Consider the following 4,823-nt stretch of genomic DNA (forward strand, 5'->3'; position numbering starts at 1 on the left):
AGATTCTTCAGTCCCGTATCAGAAGAGCCCTCTGGTGTGAGACAGAAGGAAACCAATAAAAAGGGACCATTGTCTTCTAAATTCTAATTCTCTCCATGCTTACTCTTGATTTCTCAGAATCCTTTCTTACATGCTATGTCCTCTTTAAATCCAAAACTCCCATTTTTGATAACAAATAAGTTTTTCCAATAGCAATCTCAGAAGTCTCCAGAAGGAAGATGGGGCCCCAACAACAACAACTCTACCCAATCCAGAATGATGCCATGGTAATCATCATCATACTACACTTCTTGCCAGAATTTCAGACAATCTTACCCATTACTCTAAAACTTGCTGCAGAACCTACAGTTAGTCTAACTAAGATTTAACTATCTGAGCTTTCTCACAGTACCCAACAGAGATAACATCACCCCCTAAACGGCAGGAAGCAATTCTAAGAAAACGACGCCCCTTTTCCCTTAGGTTTCATAATTCTCAGGGTTATGGATGACGGTTGTAGGGTTGGGGTGGAAGAAAATATTAACTCAGTATTGTAAAAAAAAAAGGGGGGGGGCGGAAGAAATGGAACGGATAGGTATAAGATATGATGGTAAATCATTGTATATACTAGTAAACAAACTTGGTAAAATAGCAACCTTAGACAATTTGCACTGTAATTTGTACTGTTATAGATTCTTATATGTTGATACAAATGTAAACTATTTTTATACTCCTGTTTAAGATAATTTGTATATTGATACAAATACAGAACTATATTTGTTATAATGTACATATATTTCTACTCTTATTTGAAACATTTTTATATTGATACAAATGTAAATTTATATCTGTCATACTTTATATATGTTCTACTTCTGTTAGGAGATTTGGTATATTGATATATATTTAAGATTATTGTCATATTGCATATCGCACTATATATTCCTACCTCTGTTATAAATATCTTGTGTATTGTCACAATTTTGAAGTCATCGTTCTTCACCATACATTTGCTTATAGACTGTTTACCTTATTTACGTGAAGCCTTAGTCCTTAGGTTATTTCGGTAGATAAGATTTATAGATTTATAGTCGCCTATGCCTGTCATCTCTATAGTTACGTTAGTTAGGTTATCCAGATTTACAGATACATAGGTCAGATGGACAGGTAATCTTCAAACACTTCATAGACCTAGAGAATATGGCATTTAAATAACTTAGAATTCTGTTGACGTGAGGCACAATTGCTCCTGGCTGCACCAATTGATCCCGAGAGAATGTTGGGCTTCTAAGACATTTCCATTTGGAAGTTTGTCTTTTTGGCACAAAATGGCCTACTGGGCAAAGAACTGCCCTTGCCTTGATGGCTGACAGTACAAATGCAATGCTGTCCTTTCTGGGCAAGCGGGACACAAGGAAAGCGACCACTGTACTCTGCCAAGACAAGGTAAGATGGTCTTTCAGAAATCCTGCTTCTGAAAATGGTCTGTCAGATACTCTAGGCCTGTAGCCAATTTGAATGCACCAACAATGCTGAGAAACATTAGGTGACTGTCCAGGCTGCCAGCTGTCTTAGTCTACTCTTGCAAGATTCCCGAAGTTGCTTGCATCCGTCTACCATTTCTCAGGTACCATTATGTTCCTTCTCAGGTCTTTGATGGGATTGAAGACTAGCAGTTATAGTTACAACTTAGTATATATAATATCTTAGATAGAACATATTAAGTATTAGATTCAGGTTCTTTAGGATAGGACACCTTTGAATGATCTTTATAACATGCCATTTACCTATGCTCTATACTTCTCTGGATTTTAGAATGTGTTTCTTGCTTGATATTGTTTGCGTTGGTTGTAGTTACATCTTATCTAGGTCATTATCCCTCATTATTTCTGGACAATATTTGATAACCATTCCTTTGTATATAGTCTTGTATTAGTTTAGAACCTTCTTATTTAGACAAAAAGGGGGAGATGTAGTGGGTAGCCATTCCAGCTTGGATCTGGAAGCTCCAACCCCCATTGAGACTCTGGCAACTGTCACGCCTACCAGGCGGGGCGAGGGGAGGTGCTGGAAACCTGAGAGCTGGATGGGCAAGCGCTCGCTCTGGGCGCGCTCTCTGCGCCTGGACCCTGGATAGTGGAGATTGATTGTGCAGAGCTCCAGAGAACACCGCTGGATTGCGATACACTTTCCCCAGACCCCCGCGACCTATCCATTCCTTCATTTGTAAGTCATCCACTAAATAAATCTTCCTTTTAACTACGTGGAGTGGCCTTTATAATTTTCCCCAATAGTAAACACATCCTTTGAAGGAATCCAAATGATGTAAGAAACAAGGTGAACAAAGTACCAGGAGTTTCCAAATTTAAGTCACCTGCTGTCCATTCCAGTCGTAAATCCCTGGCACCGTAGGGTAGATTACAGACATCGTAGGCCTGTGTTGGATTCTTTTGCAACAGAGAAGGAACTGGGCAACGACAGCCATTGTTCTGACAGTCTACAGGCCGCCGTGGATCCTCAGCTGCACAGCTGACTTAGGGCTGGCCAGACCTATTGGAATCTGTCCGTAGCTTCCCTGGAGCAACCCCTTGGTAAAGGTTATTTGGGCTGGCGATCCCTTTAGCTGGTTAGTTTTATTTTTTATTTGTTTGTTTGTTTATTTATTTATTTATTTTTGCTCCTGGAAGCCACTGCATGTTTTCCCTGGCAATGCAAACTCTGACTCATGCAAAGCTGTGCGCAGGGGTGAATCCCTTTCCTGCCCACGTTTTACGCTTTGCCTAGAATGCTCTGGAGGTAACCCACACGGAACCTCTTTCAACGTTACTAAGAATTAATGGCCACTTATGACTCAGCCCCACGTCCCACTTTACACAACTTCAAGGCCTCTACTGTTTGTTTTATCTTCAAATAGTTAAGTCAGTCTATACCAGTATTTGACCGCATTAGCCTGTGGAACAGAGGCCAGGTTCACTGGGTTATTGCTGTGTGTTTTGTTGCCATAGTTCTGTGCAGAATCATTAAGTGGCTTTCTTTTGTTTTTTCAAGACTTCATTTTATTACTTTAATGATGTGTGTGTGTGTGTGTGTGTGTGTGTGTGTGTGTGTGTGTGTGCAGTATATGCATGTGAGTGCAGGCACCCTCGGAGTCCAGAGGCGTTGGATCACCCTGGAGTAGTTAGGGGCAGTTGTGAACTACCTGACTTGCATGCTAAGAACTCACTCCGGTCCTCTTAACTGTTGACTCATCTCTTCACCCAAGCAGCTTCATTCTGTAGCCAGGTCATGGGCTAAGCCTTTGAAATTTGCTGCATAATCCCACAGACCTTTCTCCTGGAGGGCTGACACTCTTGCATGTGTGGTTATAAAGACACGACCTCTGACACCCAGGGAAGGCTTTTATTGACGTGCCTGGGTGCTTTGTTGAAATAACTGGAGAAAGGGGGAAGGGCCTTAAGCCCCTAGAGTTACAGGCCATTTTCATATATTTATGAAGAAGCATTGATTTAGGCAGAGTGTCAAAGAATAGCACAGAATTGTGTGTGTGTGTGTGTGTGTGTGTGTGTGTGTGTGTGTGTGTGTGTGTGTGTGATTCTCCTCACCCCCATATGGAGTCCTGCAGTGTCCGTAATAATGCTGGGAGACAATATTCTTAGCACATTCTTAAGGAAGTGTTTCACTGTGGATTTCTTCAACAGAGGTCGCAGTAAAATTTTCTTCCAGTCACTGCTTGTTAGCAGTGAATATTGACAAATGAGAACAGCGTAAACAAAAGGAAATATTATGGCTGTCCCAAGAAGGCAAGACCATGGTTTCTGCAGAGCTCTGCTGTATTCCTTCACGTCATAGGTGACAGGTACTCAGTACATGGCAGGTCCATGAACGGGTGCATGACTCCATGTAACGACAGATATGAGAGGTAGCGTTGTTGATCTGGGCAGAGCACATGTTCAGGAATTTCCATAAACAACTAGGATCTTTTAGAGCAAGAAGGGTACCCTTATTTGAGACCATTCAATTTGGGTCTATTATAACGTATGCACGGGTATAACGTATGATTACATTTGTCTTGGCAAGTAAGACAGTTGGGTTAGGAGGCTTTGTTGTCCACAGCTGGTCAAATAATTTATTGACGAGGTGGTCCTAGGCCTGTTAGTTTATTTGTCATTGATTTTGTATGAATGGCTCTGCATCTGTGGGCTCTTCATTAGATTTCTCTACAGCAGTAGGGTCTATGACTCAAACTGACATGAGCATGATTTAATGTGCGAATATGCTGCAGGGACAAGTGGTCAGTGGACACAGAAGAGTGCACGGGACACTCTTTCTCTTCCTGAATTAGTTCAAACGGAGGCCAAACAGGGGCTGTTAATGACTACGTCGCTTACACAGACAGAATTTGTGTGGTTGCCAAAGTCATCAACTGTAGCAGCTCCCATGTAATTTCCAGACCCCGTTTCTCACACAGCTTGCTGTTAGCATTAAATGTTTATTTCTAGATGAGGTCTTGACTAAGGAGGAGATGGTGGGAAAGAGGGCGCCATTCTGTTTGGCTTTTAAGGTCAGACAGTCAATTTGGCAGCTGGGCTTATACAACCTTTAACTTCTAATTAGAAAATTGCAAAGTACCTGCCTCTCCCTAGGATGCCAATTTTCTGGAGAAATCTACTTTTGGCTTCCATGTGAGAAGTCAATTTGAAGGCTTAGTCAACAAAAAATAACAGAAGCTTCTATCTCTAAAGCAAGCTAGCCTCCATTGATGACCCATTTGGGGGTTAATGTCCTGGCCCGACTTAAACCCAAACTCATGTACCTTGATTAATATACACCTTATACAGTTACTC

The sequence above is a fragment of the Peromyscus leucopus genome, chromosome 13 (genome assembly GCF_004664715.2).
Source record: "Peromyscus leucopus breed LL Stock chromosome 13, UCI_PerLeu_2.1, whole genome shotgun sequence".
NCBI lineage: Eukaryota > Metazoa > Chordata > Mammalia > Rodentia > Cricetidae > Peromyscus > Peromyscus leucopus.